This window comes from Desmodus rotundus, chromosome 1, assembly GCF_022682495.2.
Source record: "Desmodus rotundus isolate HL8 chromosome 1, HLdesRot8A.1, whole genome shotgun sequence".
NCBI lineage: Eukaryota > Metazoa > Chordata > Mammalia > Chiroptera > Phyllostomidae > Desmodus > Desmodus rotundus.
In genome coordinates, this window is record NC_071387.1 from 73,732,285 (window position 1) to 73,755,374 (window position 23,090).

General features: G+C 36.3%; 1 protein-coding gene across 6 annotated transcripts in view; it reads right to left on the reverse strand.

Annotated features, from left to right (window-relative positions):
• LINGO2 (leucine rich repeat and Ig domain containing 2) overlaps positions 1-23,090 on the reverse strand; it is a 1,230,686-nt gene that overhangs the window by 112,618 nt on the left and 1,094,978 nt on the right. Inside the window, exon 1 of one of the 6 annotated variants that reach the window (XM_045193699.3) lies at positions 8,558-8,920. The exons of the other annotated variants lie outside the window; for them this stretch is intronic. The gene's annotated coding sequence lies outside the window, so the exon portion shown is untranslated. Of the gene's footprint in view, positions 1-8,557; positions 8,921-23,090 lie in introns of those variants that run through there. 6 annotated transcript variants of the gene reach the window in all.

Here is a 23,090-nt window from a genome sequence, read left to right on the forward strand (position 1 = left end):
GAAAGGATTATCTCACAGAAAAATATCAGTTATTTGGAAATTTTATGTGAAAGTTATTTGGGTGTGAAAAAGCTGGATAATTGATACCACAGTTCACATAGTGTGTATGTGCACACATAAAAATCTGTATTCAGACATATTTAATCCAACAGATATTTATTGAGCATCTACCATAGGCTTGTCACTATATAGAAAAGGGGAATACAATGGTGACTAATACAGTCATGTTTCCTGTGCCTTTGAAATATTCCAGAGAGTCATATGAAGCAATAAATAGGCAAGACCATGTGATAGGCCCTAAGAGGGGAAACATAAGGTATAAAAGGAGTTGAGAGGAAGGCTCCCTAACCCAATATGGGGATAGGAAAGATTTTCTAGACTAAGTGATATCCATCCTGAATTCTGGAGAAAGGAAAGTATTTAGATGACAGAGAGGTGGAGAGAGTGGTTCAGGCAGCGGCAACAACATGAGCAAAAGGCTAGAGAGGGGATGTGGCAGCTCTGGGAACCAGCTGGCAGTGTAGTTATGGCTCGGTCATAAGGGCAAGGAGAGTCCAAAGAGACAAATGTTAAGGAGAAGCAAGCTAACAAATGACTGCAGCGTAGATATTACTTTTGCAAGCATATATTTGCTAAAGAACTTTTAATTGTATACAATTTAATAAATGGTATTTATCTGTGTTTTTATTCAAATAAATAGTATAGAAACTGAATCCAGTAAAACTTTTGAAGAAGTACTAATCCCAATTTAGCTGATAATGCTGAATTCTGAGTTCTTTCCTGGGATATCAGTTTATTGCAGTTCAGGTAGGTTTACAATCAAGGCACCGGGGCCAGTCTTGGGGGTTGCAAACTATTAGACTAGTGGTTCTCAACTGTGGCCACAAATTAGGATCATCTGGGGAATCTTAAACTGATGACCAGGTCTTACCCCGAGATTCTGATTTAAGAGGTCTATATTGGAATTGGCTATTGTTATTTTTAAAGAGAAGGGAAGTAAATACTCAAGGCAGGAAAGAATCCAAGTTATTCTCTATTCTCAGATTTGATTTTGTTTTCTTAGCTAGATCATGAACTACTTATAAATGGGGACTTTGGCTCCTGCTATTTATTATTATTATTATTATTTTCATATTCTACAGCTAGCCACAGAACAGATACTCAATAAAATAGAAACAGTATTTGATAACAGTAGCTACAGAGGAGAAAGAAAGGCTATGTATTATGTAATCTGTGCTTAATGTCAGTTACCAGTTATTTGGAGCTTACTGTATGCACCTCTGTATCCCTAGTGCTTAGCACAATGTGCCTCAGTGTAGGTGCTTAATAAATATATGTTGAATGAATGAGTTAATCTCCATTCTAGAGATGAGGAAAATTAGGCTATAAATTACTTACACGGGGTCATAAAATTATGTGATTGAAGACAAAGCTGATCACACTCAGAAGGTGGAAACTCTTTCCAGTACACCATGCTGAGAGCGTTCATGAGACTTGTCCACAGGCACAGCGTGGACAACTACCCTCCTGGATATCTCGTCTTTTGGAGCTGTGGGAAATAGATGACCCATCTGCTAGTTTGTTGAAAACTTCTTCCCCTCCACTTGCCAGTACTACTACTAAAAATGCATGGAATGGGGCAAAAGTATATTTATAGTTGTGAGTATGTAAAAACAGAATTTAACCTTGCATTATTATTTATTATTTTTTCTATTATTTTCTATATAAACAATAAACTTACTTTTACTCATTACAAACACCTCTTACACAGGGCAACCTTAGCCCACTTTCTGCCAGGGAGCCAGCACTCTCTGCAGAGGAGAAATAGGGTATAGCCCATGTGACAGGAGCAAAACCCTAGGTGTGGCTTCATTAATGTAATAAGCCCTGTGTAAGTGTGATACTGGGGACTGTGCTGTTATAGAACTCAAGGTATCCATGCTGAGAGGGTCATTGGGGAAGTAAGCCCTTCATTACTTATCATCAGGGTAGTATGAGAAATGTTAACCACAGGAAGATAAAGAGTGCCAGACAGACAAATTGATGGAGGACCTGGAACCTTCTCTCACCTTCTTTTGCTTTCACTCAGTTGAACCAAAGGAGCTGTGGTTGTAACTGAGTCTTTCTTTGTGACTTGGCATTTTTGTCGGTTTGGTTATTTTGAACACTTTTAGTTAGAGGCTACAGAGGGTGTGGAAAGATCAGCAGTAGATGATAAATGAGACAGACCTTTGATAAAATCTGCCTTAGTCTCCATGCCTACATATATACATAAAACCTTCTCATGTAGACCTTAAGTAGCATAGTGTATAATACGGAGTTTGGAGAACTAACATGTATTATCTTTGTTGACTGAAGCATGAAGGTCCTTAGTCTATATTTATCAAAATTTTAGAAACAAGAAACTTAAGTCTTTTATCATTCCCTCTTTTTTCCTACCTATAAAACAAACAGAATGAGGAACAGCCGTCGATTTGAGTTCGTATTTTGGTGAGCAGGTTCTATGTTCTAGGAACTAATTCACAGAAAGTTATATAGTATGTAGATTTATAAATAAAACCCCAAAATATTATATTGATATTATCTATGAATATCAAATCATAAGGAGGGATGATCATATTACAAGGTATAACTTCCAAAGGTTTTTAATTTTCAATATTTATTTCAGTTTTTATGCTGTTATTTAGAAATATAGGGTTTTCAACTATCCAAATACTGCCTTTACATATTCTACTTATACTACTTAGTTTTTGCTTACATGCCTAATACTACAAATGAAAGTATCTTCTCCTTTCCTCAAAAATGGGAATTCCTTCACACTGACATTACCAAAATATAATTTGCCCTCTGATTAAAACAAAACAAAACAAAAACAAACCATACAAACCAAACCAAAATATATGTCCCTACCAGAGGGAAGCTAGATTTTAATCAAGAATTTCTAGAAACCATAATATGCTTTATTTACAAAATGTACTTCAAAACAAAATACTGAAAACTCTTTTGCTTCGTTTCCTTGTAATTTATCCTCATGTATGAACTGGCTTAATTTCATATATTTTGGCAGACTTGGTTTGCTATGAATTAGAAGGGCTGAACTTCCTTTTCCTCTCCCTTGTTAATGTGGTCCTCTCTGTATTTATTTATTTATTTATTTATTTATTTATTTATATTGTTGACACTATTACAGATGTCCCCCATTTCCTGCCTTTGCCCACCTCCACCGAATCCCTGCATCCCCTCCCCTGGCCTTCACCACACTGTTGTCTGGGTTATGCATATATGTCATTTAGCTAATCCCTTCATCTTATTTTATTTAGCCCCCTCAAACTCCCTCCCCTTTGAGATCTGTCAGTCTGTTCCATGTATGCATGCCTCTGCTTCTATTTTATTCATTAGATTCCACATATAAGCGAGATCATATGGTATTTGTCTTTCTCTGACTGGTTTATTTTGCTTAGCATAATAATCTCCAGGTCCATCCATACTGTCATAAAGGGTAAGAGTTCCTTCTTTTTTTTATAGCCATGTGGAATTCCATTTTTTATCCACTCATCTACTGATGGGCACTTGAGCTATTTCCAGATCTTAGCTATTGTAAATAACAATGCAATTAATATAGGGGTACATATATTTTTTCTGATTGATGGTCCTCTTTGTTTTCCAATGGCTCATTAATGTCCTGACAGATCAGGCACAGGCAGGCAAAGGCTGCTCAGGTGAACAAGTTCTCACCATGGACTCTGATCCCAGGCCACTGTAGGCACTGTCCACTTCTGTCATACACAACATTGCATCTTTGTCGGGTATAGTGGCATTTGCAGCAAGACTGTTTGCATAAAGCATAAGGAGTTATAAAGAAGACAAAATTTCAGTAAATTGTGAGGAAATTTGTGGCTTCCACATTGAATTAGATGCTTCATTGGAACATTAGGATTTTAATATATTTTTTCATAATTTTTCATCTGTATCATGGACTTGCCTAAAAAGTAGGTTTGCTTTTGAGTTTAATTTAGATTTTTAGGAAGAAAAACAAGGAAAGAAATTCTCCTTTGTTAGCCATCTGCTATGTTACTTATTAAATTTAAACAGTTTTCTCAAAATTTCATTTTTCTTTTTCTTTTTTTTACAGGTCTTCTTTACTTTATTTATTTAATTTAATTTTATTGTTGTTCAATTACACTTGTCTGCATTTTCTCCCCACCCCTCTACCCCACCCCAAAATTTCATTTTTCTGAAAAATAATACTGTTATTTAGTCCCATTTGAAGCCTAAGCATATACTTTGTTTTAAAAGAAGAGTAAGTCTTGCTTAGTCTATGTGGTCATTCACACCTGTATTGGTTTTGGAGTAGGTATATGGGAAATATTCAGTACATGTTTTTGTACTGTTTTATTACTCTTTCCATGGGAAAATTTCTCTTCATACATTCTTTAATAAATACGAAGAATTTAAGTGGTTCCCCTGGTCTGCCCCCATCCTTCACATTCCAGGGATGCCCTAGCAATTTGCACATGCTCAGACCTGACTGGACAACTTTATTTCTGGCACAGTGACTGGCCCAAGTCTGCCATCCCCATGCACTCTGGGACCTACAACTCTAAGACTGCTCTGAGCGCTGCCACGGCCATTCTGTTGGTGTATGGAGCAGAAGAAACAGGGTCTATGGCTTAACCTTATTTGAGTTGTATTTTTGCTACCTGCAACTCCAAAACAATCCTGATCTATGCAGAGAGAAGCTGAAATGCTGGGATTTCTTTTACAATGACGTGACACAGTATCTTTGACTAACTCAGTCCATTCTTTTCTTATGATAATGACAGAAATTAATATGACCTTAGATTAAAATGCTATACATATTTTTATAATTATTTATAATTATGTATAGAAATATATTAGATTTTAAGAGAATATCTTGATTTAGGTTAATCTCAGAAGTACTCCCATAGATAACTCTATATAGATGGTTGGAAAAGCACCATATAATAACATTAAAAAATCTACATGATGATATAATGTTTGTTATTCTCCTTTTGAAATTGGAGCTGTTACTGGGATAACTGATAATCCATTACCAAAAAAATTCAAACTATCCTAAACCAATTTGTCCCTGTCTGTCCTGATATGGTATTGGCTACACTATTTTTTTGCCATGGTATTCAAATTTATATGGGGTGAAATATATTACATGACTAACCCATTTTGGAATCATAAATTTAAGCAACGTTAAGGTATTCATTCATCCATTCATTCAATTTCAGAATTTGTCAGGACTCAATGTCAATGTGTATTATAAACTACAAGAGAAAAAACAGAGTATTTAGCCTTTTTTAAGCTTATTTAACCATGGAAGCATCTGCCAATAAACATTTTCAGGGACTGGTATTCTACAAGACACCCTTTGTAAAATTCCAGTCAATGTTGTTAAAATGAGCCTTGTATACAGTGCTTGCCAGATACTAATGAATAGTAAGAGAACTGTCCAAGTAGAGATCTCTCTTCTTTATGCATTATATAAGGGAGAATGATGGAAAATTAGGAATTCCTGGATGTGAATACCAGCTCTTTCACTTACCAACAACCTCTTCAAATGTTTTACCACATAGGTTTTGGTGAAAATCAAATAGGATCTTCTCTGAGCCTATTTTTACATGTAGTTAACTTCTCTTTTTAAAAAATCAGCTCTAACATTGCCGCCTTCTGTAGTGTCCTCTTGGCTCCTGTGTGCTGTTATATCACAGCATCATACTGCATCATAACTATCTTTTTATTCATTTATTTCCGCCATTAAACTTTCAGCTACTCTAAAGCCAAAACATGACTTGATTGTTATATCTCTAGAGACAAGCATAGTGTCTGAACTTGGTGAGTTCTCAATAAATGGCTGTGCCAATTGGAAGGTCATCTCTCTTAGCTGCTTATACTTGCTAATGAATCACTCCAACTGCTAGTTGATAGTAAGAATGTTAATGGATCAAAGCATTTGCTGTCATCATCACTAAAATCAGTTCTGGTGGACACCAAAATGAGAGGCTCTCACTGGTGGTTGGGGGTGACAGATGCAATAAATTACTGCCATAACAAAATAAAATAAAATAACTTTAGTCTTTATGAATATATAACATACTCATTGTCACCCATATGTTGTCTATATTGTGCAAGTACCCAGGATATTTTTAGGTAAGAGAGGAAGTGCTGCCACACATAGGTATAAAAGTGATGACTTATGTGTTTTTTCAACATAGTTCAGCTGCTTAAGTAAATTTATTGTTTCTATTAGTAGAAACAATATATGTCACAAAACATATGGACTTATACTCTTATCAATATAGTAGATTAGCTAAAATTAGCTGATGATGGGAAAAAGACATTGTAATATTAAGACATTAAAAAATATAACTTATTCCAACTTCATATAACCTACTATTAAATATTCATATTTCTTAGCTTTTAAACAATTTTACATTTTAATAGTTATTACACATAATATATTCTATATTATTATAATAACATTTTATACTATGATATGATAGGCATAACTCTTAATGTCACATAAATATATCTTAATATAAATGTAAATATATCTTAAATATATAAATACATCTTAAGCACTGGGAATAAATGATATGGCTCTAAGGTATGAAAGGCTTCCTGTCTCACTGCCAGAAAGTCTTTAGGACCAATAATTTGTCTGAACTTCCCAGAGGGACAGGCTTGATAGAGTCCAGACATTTAAGCATTGCAGAAACACATGCAAAAAAAGAACCCAAGACTGGAAAAAAAGTGAGATATGGAGTGACTTCAGATTCAGATTTGAAGCTGATACACTTTGTCAGATTCTCATGGAGCACAGTCCTCCCCAGCATTACTCTTCAGAGCCACAGAATTGGTGACTACCTTCTGCTTTCTTCCTCTTTTCTACTTAAAACATTTCATTAAGGAATCAGCATTTTCCATTTCAGAGCCACCCATCCACCAATATCTATCAAGTTGTTTACTTTATGCCCATAATGTAATATATATATATATATATACACACATGTATATGTATACATATATGTGTGTGCATACACACACATATATATGTAATTTCTAAATGTATCTTTTAATAATTGAGATATTAATTTACATGTAATATAATCCAAGTATTTAGAATGTGCAATTCAAAGGTTTTCACTGTGTTCGTAGAGTTGTGCAACCATCATCACAGTTTCATCAATTTCCTAAAGAATCCCATACTCATTAGCAGTCATTCTCCTCCTATTTCCGCCAACCCACAGCCCTAGGTAACCGCTAATAAAATTTCTGCCTCTAGAGATCTGCCCATTCTGGACACTTCACATACCTAATATATTTTTAGTATTACATTTATTCCTTATTTGACACTGCAAAGTTCTACCTGGCTTCAGAAGAACAGAACTCTGCTCTGACACAGGAAAGCATAAAACTAGGCAAACAGACTTCAGTATCAGGCTAGTTTCTAAAATAATCTTGAAGTTGCAGCATATAGATATGAATAATTCATACTGTTTTGTTTGTGTGTATAGAAGTGGAGAAATGTAATAAAATGTCATCTATCACTATACATTCTTTTGTTGTTAAGATATATACATGACCATAAATACTTAATGCCTCTGAAACATTTTTCTAGAATATTGGTTTTTTAAATCCAATTAGCCTTCATTCACATTATATTAAATAATCCATGTAATAAATGCCAAGCACTATTCTTACACCATGCATAATTCTTACACCATTCCTGTGGCAGAAAGTAGGTCAGTATTATTACTCCAGTTTTAAAGATAAGGAAGCTGAGATTCAGAGAAGTAAAGTGAGTTCTCCCAAATCACACAATTTATTCATGAGAGAAATAATAGTTGAATTTAGGTCTTCACACTAATCATGAGCACTTTCCATCATATTACATTTTCTACCCCTAAACAAGCATGGTTGTTTGCTTGTTTTTTTTCCTTAATCCTCACTGGAGTATATGTTTTCATTGATTTTGTAGAGAAAGGAAGGGAAAGAGAGAAACATCAATGTGAGAGAGAACCAGTAATTCCTATATAAAGACTCTATGAAAGAACAAACCCTATAAAAAACAATTTATACTTCTCCAAGACTGTTTTCCAAAGTTGACTATGATTATAGTTCAGACATTTCTGCACACAACAGAATTGCTTCACTACACTTTATATTGTGAGTTTCAGTACCAAGCCTCATGTTAAAAAGTCCCTCTTTCCTGGTTTGCTGTTTTCCCCAGTGGTCCCAAATGCAGAAGGGTTTAGATATTTGAGCTCTGGAATTTACCATTCTCCTAATTTACACCTCAATACACAATACTCTCTCCTGGTTATTAAATCCCAGTGGGCTTGTTGTAAAATATAAAAAAGTAACATATGCTGAAAAACAATGTGCAATCACTTTACATAAGAGCCTTGAGCTAGAAATTCAGTAGAGGGAGAGTGAAACAAGGGGAAAAGAACTGGCAGATTACAAGGTCAGCCCCCATCAGCAGCTGGAGTGGCATAACAACATCAGAGAAATGTCTCCTCACCTTAACAATCATCGTGGTCTCTTGCTGTGTTTAGTACAGTATGTTTCAGGGTAGATTGCCGCTTTTTTAGCTTTTAAGTGCCTTCGGGTTGAAGGCACTGACATTTCCAGGAGGTGTACACATTTAACCCGGGGCAGGAATCATCTTCTGCAGTAAACAGGGCTGCCTATATGCAGATTGGGATTCCAAAGTCCACTGGCACAAATCCTCTGTGAGTAAAAAGGGGGCCAGGCCAGGCAGGACTGCATTGATGCATCAGCCGGGCTTGTCTTGGCACAATAACCTCATAAACTCCAACTGTGAAAGACACCACTGGTGCTGAGAAACCCGAATGTTCATAGTTACAGGACTTTCTCCAATAAGGTTGGTGAGAAATTCAAGTGGTCCTGTCTGCTAGTAATATCCGGGGCACTACCTCATCCATATAATTAGCCCCCAGAGAGCTAGCCAAGGAACTGTTCTGATTACAAAATAATGGGTCCATCAGGCACAATTAGTACCCAAGTGAAACATGGCAGTCTGCATGAAAGCAATTGAAGTAAACAATTCCAGGTCCTGAAAGGGGCTGCTTTCTAATTAACCCTTAGAGGGCTAATCTGTTTGCCTGAACAAAACCTCAGCTCATGCCTTTGCCAGTTGGCATGATGGGGGAATGGTTTTTGCATCACATCTTGCTAGGCATAGCACTGGCAGGTGGAAATGACTAATCCCTTAAGACTTCCACCATAGAATACCTGGAAAACACATAGTGTTCAGGGCATATATTAAAGAGTGATTTGCTAAGGCATTAAAGGATATGTTTTGGAGAATGAGTCCCAGAGACAGTCTTGGGAAAATCCTAATTCTTGGAAGCACAGCTCTCCTGCCCTTGCTACTTGAGAGCAGAACATGTTTTCTCTCAAATATCTTGACATATGTCAGCATGAAGCCCTGCATGCAGGACAGGCACAGTGGGTGTGGTTGTTTTAGAATGAAACTGGAAGAGATAAAACTGTTGGTTTTCTTGGACTCTAAATACAAATAAATAAAACCAACCACTGCCTCAAGATCAATTTTAATAATCATAGTTTTGTTCTGTACCATGATGAAATTTGCATTTGTTTTTTCATTACTATATCTCCAGCCCCTAGAGCAGTGGCTGATATACAGAAGGTGGTTCCCAAACACTTGTTGAATAAACATATGAATGACCTAAAAAGAGGCTACTGTGGACAAAAGGGTAGGGGTGGGCAGCAACCACCCAAAAGCACATATTTGAGAGTTGTGTGGTAAAGAGGGCAATGATTTAATTTCATACATTATGGTTGGGTCATTATCTATTTGATGACCCAATATATATATTGTCATATTTTCAAAACATACATCTAAAAGTCTAAAATGGTAGAATTCAAGATATTGGTTACCAATATTAATTGGTAACCTCGTCTATCAATTTTCAGATTTTAGGTCTTCTCGGGGTGAGGGTAGGCATGTGGGAACATGATACGATGGTAAAACATGGAGCCTTTGGAGCCATAGACTCTGCTTTGAATGTAACTTTGCCAAATTTTGCTACATGAACTTTAAAACTTGTTTAACTTCTCCAAACCATAAGTTTCTTACCCATAAAATGGGGTTAATACCAAAGCTACTTTTATCCCCATATATATTAGACTAAAAAAATCTCAGTGATTGTTAGTGGTGATGACGGTATTGATGATGATGATGACAAAGATTGTGATGATAAAATTTTGATTGTGATGAGGAAGAAAACTATGGCATCAGCTTACAAAATAAATATAGCAACATTCAACTGTTCACAAGAACAGGAAAGACCCTTTGACTCGGTTGTCCATACGCACACATGTACATAAAGATCTTGATATAGATCTTGACAATATATGAAAAATAAAATCTAACCAAGGAGGTTCCTTTGTGGCTCCTCTTTGCCCAAAGCAGCACGTTAGAGGGGTTTGTCCTGTACAAGGATGCAGCAGTCTGATGTGTTCGAAGGCCAGGAGTCTTTGATGCGGCAGAATGAGCACCCTGTTTACCTTCATTTACCTTATTTTTAAGCAAATGAAACTTACTGACTTGGTAGCACAGGGAGAGCCAGCATTTTCTCCATGATTTTGATTGTCAGATCAGTTAGCATACATTCTATTTTCAACATATTTGTGATCAGCAGGAGAGAACAAAACTTGGGAAATATCAGTGTCTGGCTTGTTTCCTCTAGGCAAAGGAATACTGAGATCCTAGCTTTTATCTGCCTGTTTATCATGATGATTTAAATCTGTGTTCTGGGATGGCACCGTGGCAATCATAGTAAGAGGCCATGATCTCATGCTTAGAGGGAAAACTTCCCATTGGGCTTCTTGTGGTCCTGAAACTGTATCATGACCTCAGTCCCTTTGGGGCTTCCTAGGCAGAAAGTCTTGCTAGGAGAATAGGAGTGCTCCTGAGGACCGAGCTGGCTCTGTTTCCACACCACATTCAAAGTCCTGGACCTAGTCTTTCCTTATTGAACTACCATTCAATGATATGATTTGGGGAAAGAAAATTTATTTCACTCCAGAAAAAAAATCTTTTCTTCCTCTAAGGCTGACTTAACAAGATCTTTAAAAAATGGAAGGGTTCTTAAAGAAACCCGTCTGGCTTCTGAATACAAAATTTACTCTAAATTCCTGGAAGTCAGGCTAGGCTGTTGATATAATATGAGCCATAATGTGTTATTCATGTTTCTCTGAGGTCATTGATGTCTTCACTTGCTATTCTTACTATTCTTTAGAATAATGGTGCTTAGTGAAGAAGTTTCTTTTTAACATCTACTATGTGCCTAGTTACAGGTTACATTCAAAAGCCTATTTTTGAAATTATTCACTTCATCACCATCCTGCCTCCAGGGATTTAAATACAATCTAGACCCATCTACCCATCTTATTATTTGCTTAATAATATCTGTATATATGGAAAATGTACCTCTTATTTTATGCCAGCAATCAAAGTTGCAAAATACACATAATCATATACTCTTTTTTGATATTTACAAGCATAAAACATTTTTATAGTAATAGGCCATTTAAAAATCTTTGTGGAAAAAATAAATATCTGCAACAGAGGTAGGTGCCCTCCAAATCTAGTCTCCAGGGACCCATTGTTAAACCGCACCTTGAAAATAAGTTCCTAATACAGATATGACATAGTAACCAAAACTTAAATGTAGTAGAAAATTTTATAAAATCTCATGTTTTACCTTTACTGTATTGAATGTAATAATAAGGAACACTAGGTCTCATTGAAAATAAAACTATCGTACTTAAAAACAAGGGCACACAGATCTTGGTGCTTTGGTGGAAAGAGTTCCATATGTGGAGTTGTTGACCACGTGCTGGGAACTTAGTTGTGCCGTAGGCAAGCTATGTGTCCCCAGACAAGTCACCGTGCCTCTAAGGAGCAGTTTCTTCTCTGTGAAGTATGGCACACAGCATTGGGGCGTGGAGTCAAAAGTTAACACTGTCAATAAATTCCAAGATGTTAGAAATTTCTAGGTCATAAGTCAACGTTGGGTAAGAAAGTTAATTTTGAGAAGCAAAGAATATGGCACAAATTCTTTAATAACATGCCATTTCTGGTAACATCTCACATTTTATTGGCAATTAATAGTTCACAAGCCACATAAAATTTTCAACACACAAAACTGTTTGATCACTGCAGCAATGGTAGGAGGCAGCTATGTTGAGCACTGTAATCTTTATTTTATAGATAAGGCAATAGAGGATCAGAGAGGTAAAGTGAGTTGCCCATAGGCATACATTAAGACCTCCATCTCTTTATAGACAGTTTAATTCTTTCCATGATGTCCTGAACTTCTAAACAAAGCTGATTTTAGGCAACACACTCAGTAAAGTCACAGCACAGCGCTTTTAAGCCTTAATTAATTCTCTAGAATGACTCAAGCTTCTGTTCCCTCTGTAGTGCTTTTATTTACCTCTGGATTAAATCCCTAAATTGCTTGGACTTCAAAGAATCATCTTTTTTTTTTCCAATTCATTCATTCATTCATTCACGCTGTCTTAGCTTGGGCTGCCATAACAAAATACTCTAGACTCTGTGGCTTAAACAACAGAAACTTATCACATTTCTGGAGGCTGGAAGGTCAAAGATCAAGGTGTGGCAAGTAGATTTCACTCTTTCTGGGCCCTTTTCTCTTGACTTGCAGGTGGCCAGCAACTAGCTGTATGCTCACATACCGTCTTTGTGCCCTGTGCAAGGTAGGATGCAGGGGGACCTCTCACTCCCATGTCTCATCTTATAAGGGCCTAATCCCTTCTGGAAGGCTCCACACTCAGGACCTCCTCTATCCCTAAGTAGCTCCCAAAGGCCCCATATCCAAGAACTATCACACTGGGGGGTTAGGGCTTCAACATAGGAATTTGGGGAGGATACAAACATTTAGCCTATAGTGTATGCATTTATTCATTCAACAGTAATCATTAAGGCTTAGTTGTAATAATTTTTACTCAATTCAGCAGTCAACAAAGAAGTTCTTTCCATATATATCACACTTACCTGAGCTTCAAAAATAATTCTATAATATGAATAAAGCAAAAATCTTATTTCCATCTTACATCTTAGGAATCTGGGTCTCAGAGAGGAAAAGTCACATTATGAGCTTGGTTTTTAATCCAGAACTTTTAAGTCCAAACCTATTTTTCCATATATAGTACAACAAGGTAATGGGAGGGATGCAAGGCATTCATTTATTCATTCATTCACTCATTCATTCATTCATATGCATGACAAATGTTTATAGAGAACTGCTTTTTTACCTCTATAGTTACTAGGGCTACACTGTGGATAAAACACACTGAATCATGCTGCCCTTTTAAAGCTAATATTCCAGAACTTTCACCTCCTACATAAACTTCTGAAGAACATGTACAAAAAAAACAAAACAAAATAAACATAAAACCTTACGAATCAGGGAAGCTGAAGACAAAAAGCTGAATAGCAAAAGCAGGAAAATGCTACAGATTTTCAAAGGATACAGAGACAATTTTTGGTTAAAACAAAAAGAAAGGAATCCCTTGAGGTAAAGTTTGGAGGTTAGGTATAATGAAGATGTAAACAGGAAAGAAAAGAAAGGGACTAGGGGGTTCACCATACTGTTCCTGAGGGAAAGGGTTTTGTCTTTTCTTAAGTTCCTAGAACTGTTACTGGCATAAAACAAAGATAACCCAAGGTGGAGGCTGTGTGGAGGTGGGCAAAGGGAGGGGGAATGGGGACATCTATGATAGTGTTAACAATAAAAATAAAGTTAAAAAGAGGGATATGGGATCAACTTGAAGGGGCTTTTATTGACCAGAAATGGGAGTTTCTGAGCATTATCAAGAATAAAGATAGCAATGGAAACATTTCAAAAAAGAAAGAAAGGAGGGAAGGAGGGAGGGAAGGAAAGAAGGAAGGGAAGAAGGAGGGAAAGAAGGAAGGAAGGAAGGAAGGAAGGAAGGAAGGAAGGAAGGGAGGGAGGGAGGGAGGGAGGGAGGGGGGGAAAGAGAGAGAAGGAAAGAAAGAAAAACTATGAGTGACATTCTGAAGGAGGGGCTATAGAGCTGAGATGGGTCTGTGGGAGCTGTCAGGAGTAGTGCAGACATGTAGTGCTAATGGCTTTAACCTAAAGACCAAGCAGAGGATACTTAATTTAATTCCTTTAAGAATACTGTACTGTGGGTTTTATTTTTAATCTCTGTTTGATAGATAATGAAATTAAGGGACAAAGATATTTTGTACCTTGAGCAATATTCACCAATAAATGGGTGATAAAAACTGGATATAATACCTCCATGTCCATCTGACTCTAAAGCTTGAGCTATTTCTTGGTTGTATTCTCTTTACTCTGGGAATAAGTATAAATGTAGATAAGAACATAGATGTAGATATAAAAAGATATTTAGGAATTGCATTTGTTATCCCAGAATGGAAACAAAAGGAGAGTTTGAGATGGATTACTAATAAAATGATCATATGAGTTTGAACCATTCAGCTCTCACTGTATTTGTACCCTATTATATGCTGCGAGAGTCCTCAGAAAGTGCACATAATGGTCTGGGTGAAGCACAGAATTTGTTTGAACAAGAGATCCTACTCCTATTGCCATCAACCTCCTACATGCAATCCGTTCTTCTGTCACCCAGCACAAATCATGGTTTATTCCAAGTGAATAATAACGAATGCTGAATTCTGCAATTTTCCAATTTGCATGATCTCTGGTCAGAAGACTACTATAACATTCGTATTTGTTGATTTTGCAGTTGATATCTTGCATAACTGTGGATAGGCTCTAGAAGCTCTGCTTCTCTACTCTGCATTCTGGGACTCATCTTCTTTAAGAAAACACAGCTGTAGGCACATCTTTCAACCTCCTTCAGGGGTGTTCCCAAGAACTGGCTAGGCAGAAAAACATTAAGTAGAAGTTTATACTCATTTGCCTCAGAACATTTCCCAGTTCTGAGTTTCCATAAACAAAAGCCTTCAGAGTCCCAGCCACATAGCCTACTTTATGAAGTGACTGCCCAGTAAAGAAGTGGATATTGACAACATAAAGTAACACTTCACCTAAACTGTATCTCTCAGGCCAAAAGGTTTAGTGCAATTTCTTAGGAGAGAAGGATCATATATGTCTTCCCAGTAGGACTTCAAAATATTCCATTTCCTGACTTGAGCTTTTAAAACAATAACCATTTGGTAAAAGAAGCAGAAACTCTCCCTTTAGATTTATTTTTTAATTGTTAGGAAGTGAGGCAGGAACACAGCAAATATCTTTTGTTGTTCATTTCATCTGTAACTTAACCAGTACAAAATACCCCGGAGCCTTGCTCCACTGTTATTGCCGAGGGGTGAGGAGCTATTCTGTTTTTCAGTTTATCTGAGGCCAGGCCACTTAAAAACCAGGAAAAGCAGGATTTGAGACCCCACAAGAACTCAGTGTGGTCTCTGATAGCAGAACGCACCTTGTGGAGTTTCTTCTGGCCCTTGTCTGAATTTGATTCGGAGTTGTCCCCTGCTGTCTAGTGATAATGAACTGGTTTGGTATTAACTCAATCTGTCTTGGTCTTTGGTTTGACTTCTTAGTTCACATTTTCAACCTAATTCATGTCATCTTCAGCACACACCCTGGTCCTGGGTTTAGCTGATTAGGATCTCTGCCAAACCCATGTCCAGTGTTCCTTCTGGATGCACTGGGCTTCTCAAAGCTTTTACCAGCATTTGATGGAGAGGAAGGTACTTAGTCCATCTATCCTCCTTAGTTTAAGTCAAGGGCTACCCCTTAGCTCAACTACCTCAAACTCGTCACTTAATTTCTCTAAGTCTCAGTTTCCCTGTTTGTTAAGTGAGGATGGAAATCACTGGCCTGCCCCACTTTTGATGTGGGGATGCCATAAATTCATATATGGGGCCCCACAGAGTAATGCCTGCTTGATTGTCATTGGTAGGGTAATAATATGGGTGTAATAAATTATAGTTTTAATTTGAACACTTAACCTAAAATGTCATATGGTGTGCTTGGGTGTGATATTGTTATATTACAGAATTACATACTTATGATTTTGTAATAAAAAAGGGGTGTTATTTGTGCTGGACACTGTATATGAAAGAGCTTCATGTACTATGATGTGCCCTTATAGAGTTAAAAAAACAAAACTTTTCTGGCTAGTTCTCTGCTGCTCTCTCAGGCTCCCAGTTTCTATAACTATGATATAACAGTGGAATTAACCGTTCAAGTCTTGACAGCATCCATGACTAGATCAGTGATAGGAGAAACTGTATACAAAAACATACTTTTGTTTATATAGAGAAAATATAAGCCACGTAAACTGGTTAAGGATTTCCTAACGTCTAGTCACATTTGAAGACCAACACTTCTGAATTATCTTTCAATTCAAATTTCTTTATTTCTCTGTTTTTCCAATCAATCTGTGTCATTAAGAATATTTTTTGATGCAGATTTTCTTAAAAGGGTACTTTACCATTGTCTTCAAGATTCTCTTCTAAAATGCCAGTACCTATTTTATTACTTTTGAAGCTGGGTTTTCTTGATCATATCAGAATATGTCAATGGAAGCTTTTCAGACAGGACAAGTAGGACTCATTGTTTCCTTAAGTGATTTGTTGAGTGAAGCAACAAGGGAATTCTATTGTGTATCATGACAAGGGGAATAATACCTAAATTTATTCAGAATCAGGAAATGACAACTGCATCACAACTGCTGGCTGGCTCACAACAGTTGAAAAAAGTGTCATCAATTACAAGAGCTATCTTGTTTTCAGTAAAGACAAAAATGTGAAAAATGTGTACCTTAGAATTGACAAATATTGTAACTTTTTGATATTTTGTTATCCTTGATTCTTGTAATGGTGGTGTAAAGTCATCCCATTTGTCTTATAATGAGTTCCAGGATATAAGGAGATTTTATCATGTTGAGCATTCACAGGCATATAATGCCAGAGTCCTTTACTCCACAGCCCTTTTGACCCTTTATTTGACCCTCTGCATTATGCCAGGTACTACAAGGCTGGTACACAATTACTGCAGGAAGTTTCTTAGAAGTCTCTTGATCCAATCATCTCAACTGACAGATGAAGATGAGGCTTGGAAGGATTAGTGCCATACTCAAGGCCAGACATTTGAACTAATTAATGATAGTTGCATGCATTCTATGTTGATTTTTTTTCTGGAATATTTTAGGAAGCTATTTTAGTGAAAAAGATTAATATTGTTGCTTTAATAAACTTAAAAGAATGAATTTTCAATGCATTCATAATGCATTCATTTTGATGACTTTATTTCAAATTAGGATAAGTGATAAGGAGAGGGATAAGCAATTTAACTTTCTTTTATTCTTTTAAGTTATCAAGTTTTAATTATGAGATATTTTATACTTATGAAATTGTAATGTAATTTAACTTTGTTATTATTTTAAATTATCAAATTTTATTTTGTAATTATAAAATATTTTATATCTATGAAATTATATTTATAACATATTACATACAAAATATAAGAGAAGTGCTAAAAGGACACTCACATAAGAAATATGGTATTTCATGTATCATTGAAACCTGTTGTGAGGTCACTCCCTCTCTTCCCCTTGAAGGTCATCAGCATTCAAAACTTCTTATCAGTACTTGGCATTCCTTCATAGTTATAATACATATGTATGTAGTCTGAAATATTGTTTAGTTTTGCATATTTTTAAATTTTATATGAGCAGTATCAAAGCACATGTATCATTTTCATGACTTACTTTCTGCTGCCCAACATTATGATTATGAGATTCATGCTGATAAAAATATGTTTTATTTATTTCACTGCTGTTTAGTAATCACTAACCCAAAATTTATCTATTTATCTACTTATTCTCTTGTTGATGGACATTTATATTATTTCCAGTTTTACTTTTGCAATCAATGCTGTGCATTTATTCTGTTGTAACTATGTAGGACTTTTCCGTGTGTGTGTGTGTGTGTATGTATATGTGTGTGTATATATATTCATATATCAAAAAATTGCTGGGTCATTAAATATGCACATCAGTAACCCTCCTTGATAGTTCTCACATACACCAGAAATGTATAAAAGTTATACTTCCTCCACAGCCTCACCAAGACTTATTATTCTACCTTTTTACAATTTCCAGTATGATGGCTATAACAGTATATCTTTGTGGTATGAATTTGAAGTTCTTTGATTAAAAATGAGACAATATCTTTTCATGTATTATTGGAATGTTGAGTTTTCTCTTCTAAGAATTGTCTGTTTATTCTTTTGCCTTTATGTTTTCCTTTTTAAGTAATTTGTCTTTTTTATTGATTTGAAGAAGTTGTTTATATATCATGGATACTAGTCACTGTTTGGTTTTATACATTATAAATATCCTCTATCATCATTTGCTCTTCTCATTTTCTAAATATCTTCTGATGAGTAGTTTACGATTTTAAGGTAGTCAAATTCATTAATGTTTCCTTTATGATTTCTGCTTTTTGTATTACATGTTAGTTTGAGAAAAATATTCAGGTTTTTATTTTTCCATACAGATTAACAATTATTCTAATAATATCTCCTGAATGACTCATCTTTTCCCTAGTGATCTTTTTCCTAGACACTATTTTGTCTGTCATATTATTCTATGGTCTATTTATCTATTCCTTAACCAATATCTTTATCTGTTAATTACTATTTTTTCAATGAATTTTTGATATTTGGTACCACCACTAACATTTCCTTCTTCATAAATTGGCTTTCCCTGATTTTTTGCTTTTCTGTATACATTTTATAATTACATTAGGATTTTAATTAGAAATATTTGATTGAATTTTTTCTTATTTTATTTTTTCCCTCTACTGGTTTGATATTTATATACTACTTCCATTCTGTTAGTTGATATCATTAAAGTGTGAACATGCACACTTAACAAAGTCTAAAGTTAATCAATATATTTAATCTCCTCTCAAAGTATAAAACATAGGCACAAGATTCAGGTAAGGCCTTGCAATAAAACATTTAAAAAATGGCAGCAGATAAATGGGCAAATAATGGAATATTTGAAAGATTTCAGAGGGTTTTCAAAGCCTCTAGTATGTAATTTATCTAATCTGACTTTTATTATTTAACTCTTTGAATTCTATTCTCTCCTTCACACTCTGCTCAGACCCCTTTACCTCACTCTATTGATTTAAGAGAGGTGGGGATTTTTCAGACTCACAGTTTCCTTTTTCCCTGCACTGTTCTGCCATCTCATTACCCTTCAGTCAGGAAAATCAAAATTCAAGCGCCCTTTTAGCAATCGTGTGCCTAAGACCTGAATTAGTGGGTTCAAATTTTCTCTCTGGCATCATCTTAGTGACAGATACTTGTCACATATTGTCTCTAACTCCAGGTACATGTGGGTGCTCCTGTTGCCCCAGGGGTTTACCTGTCTTAGTACTGATCCATGGCATTATAACTCTTTCCTTCCTTGTCTGCTTCCCCACTCAATTGAAAGCACCTCCCAGGTTTCAGTGCCTCCATGCAAGAATAGAATTACACTCTGAGATTCATGCTTTGTTAAATATCATGTCTGTGAACAAGATTCCCAAACAGCACACTTTTGGTGGGCACAAGACCATCCTGTAGGCAGGAAGTTTGAGCACTTGCCCCAAGATAGCACTTTGGGACTCTGTCGTCCCTGGTCTAGGCCTCAGCCCTTTTGACCCTGTAGACCAAGTCTAATTGATCCAAAGAAGAAATCAATCTTCTCACATGGCTGATCCACTGGGTGGCGGTGAAAAACTACTTCCATGAGATGCTTTTGTTCTGATTATGAAAAGACTCTTCTTCACAGTGGTCAGATTACAAGAAAAAGTGTCACTTCCTTCTCATAATAGGTTGACTCTTACAGATTGTTATTGAATTGGGATAGATGCCAACCCATTCTAAAATGTCCTATGTATTACAGAGGGAAAGCCAGGAATTACACTTCCCAGAATTCCCTTCTCTGTCTTTAAAAAAAATATTGATTTAAGAGAGGCAGGGAGAGGAGGAGGAGAGAGGAGGGGAGAGAGGAACATTGATTTGTTATTCCACCCACTTATGCATACATTGGTTGATTCTTGTATGTGCCCTGACTGGGGATTGAGCCCACAACCTTGGCATATAGGAATGATACTCTAACAAACTGAGCTACACGGCCAGACAAAATCCTTTTCTCTCTATAGTTCCAGGTTGGAGTTGCTTCTATGAAGACCAAATGAAATACCACATGTGAAATGCCTGGCACAAGGCCCAGCATGGCATAAGTATTTAATCAATTGCAGGTGTTTTTCTCATTTTCAACTTTGGATACTGATGTCACATTAAGAGCATTCATGCTGAATCTAATAAATGTATGACATTGAAAGGCCATCAGATATATTCATTAATCAATAGTGATCACTTTTCCTTGAAAAGTGTTAACTATAATAATAGCAAAATCTGGAATTGACCTAGTATAAGTCAAAATGAAGAAGGAACAGTGAAGATGACACATGTTGAGAAATTCATATAATAAGAGTAATTGTACATTGTGTGTCACCTCATGATTAGGATCCATTTTTTAATTAACTAATAATAACTATGCTGTCACTTTACTGTGTTGTGCATATCTTCCTAGACCTTCTTGGGCCTTGGAGTACAATCTGATGAAATATTAATTAAAAGAGAATTGTATTCTGAAAAGCAGGAGTAGGGAGGAAAATGGCTATACACACAGACCTCACATACTGTCTTATGGAATTTATAATGGTCTGGTTTTTCTAAAAGAGATGATCTAGAGAAATAACTAAATGGATATCAATCACACACGTGGAAGTTTTGGAAGGAAATATCAGTTAACAGGCACATAGTATGTGCTCATTACTTATTAAAGCTATCTTATTTAATTGCTTGAATTAACTAAGATATTTTGTTTAAAAAAAACTTGTGAAGTAGGTGTTTGTCTTCCCATATAATAATACATGAGGAATTGGGATCATTTTGCCCAACATTACACAGTAGTAGGTGAATGTGCCAGAATCCAAAACCTCTGATGTTCGTTTATACTATGGTATGGTGTTTACACACATACACACACACACACTAAATAAAATTCTTTTGATTAGTTACAAAATTAATACCAAAGACGTGCTTTGCACATAGTAGATGCTTCATCTAGCACTCCTGGGCACTGCTGAGGTCCATGGGGCAGAGTCTACATAAATAATTCCCTTTGCAATGGAGAAAGTCAGATGTTAGGATGAATTTAAAATGGCTGAAAGCCCCTGGAGGATGAAAGGTATGAGAGGATGTGTTGCAAGAGCCCACACACTGGCCTTTGGCTGAAGGTTATAGCTAGCATTGACTGCTGTATGAGACATCTGTGAGCATTTTATACACAATATCTAATTTCAACTTCAAAACAGTCCTTCAGCTAGTAAGTATTTTTAATCTCATTTTACAAATGATGACTCATTGACTTAGGTCAAATAACTTGTCCAAGGGCGGAGAGGGCCTACCTATCCCTGAAGTTTATGCTTATGAACATTACACTGTATTTCACAGTTAGGTATTATACTGTATTCTATAATATAAAATGCTTATCAAACATAAATTTGATTGCATTGAGATATAAAAGGCAGACCCTGGAAAGTCTTGTTTTATCTGCAACTCCCAGACTAGGGAACGATAGAAGGGGAAGGGCAGCTTCTAACCAACCCATTCCTGATGTCTTCAAAAACTTCGGTGGGGGTGTGGAGCTGAGGGGTGGAGGGATTGAGCAAAAGAGGAAAAAACGGGAAAAGCTCATGGACACAGACAACAATGCTGTGATTGCCAGGGGAAGGTGGGTGGAAGGATGTGGAGGGGGTATAAGAGGGATAAATGGTGATGGAAGGAGACTTGACTTGGGGTGATGAACACACAATTCAGTGTACAGATGATGTGTTGTGGAATTGTGTACCTGAAACCTGTATAACTTTCTAACCAGTATCACCTCAAATGCAATAAAAGGGATAAATACTTTTGGATACACAAAGTGGATGAGGTATGGCATTAATGTACGAACTTTCAATTGGTCTTTCCTACATTGTGGTGTCTTTTCTGAAGGTCTCTGAGACAATAGATCTGTCACAGACTGGCTTTGACCTGAATAAGCCACCATGGTAAGATTAATTGTTTAACACTGATGGAATGCATTTCTGATATGTTTTTTAAAAAAAGAAAGAAAGAAAACAAAACAAAACCCAACATACTACTGCTGCCTGATCCCTGCATTATTGGAACCAGTTCTGGTCAGTCTCAGGCTTCACTGGTAAAGCAGGGGCAGATCATCACTGAGTCATGGAAGACACCCAGCTGCCCCAGAAAATGGGACATGGAGAGAAGAATGATCACCTTATTATCTCATGTGTATAACCAAGATAGCAGGATCCATCTGGGACAGATGAAGGCCCTAATATGCAACTAGAAATTCCCAAGAATAGCATGCATCCAACAGGCAGAGGGAGACAGAATAAGGGGCACCTGGGAAGTATTGGGCAGGAGGATACTTGAAAAACTGTATGTGTTATAAGTAAAATGAGAGAGCTCTCTGTGTACTGAGATAAGGAAATCCCTGGGTTAAATTCTTAAGTGAAACAAGTAAAGAATTCTGTGTATGTGTGGCATGTTCATATTTATATTTGACGATATATACAGCTGTATTCAAACACTTGCGTCTGCTTATATATACACAGGACAACCCTAAAGGAATATATTCTGTTGGCATCTAGTCAAGTTGCTGGTGAATAGCAGTGTGAATGCCCTTTTATGTTATACTACAAGCATATTACCTTAACAGAAAATAAATGATTTTAATAATAAAAGAAAACATTTGTGTGTATATGCACCCAGATATGTCTGAGCAGGAAATAAACAAACAAAAATAAAACCTAGCTCTGGAGAAATGCTGCACTATTTTCAGACTAAAAAGGTAATGGTGGTTCAGATTCAAAAAAGAGGATA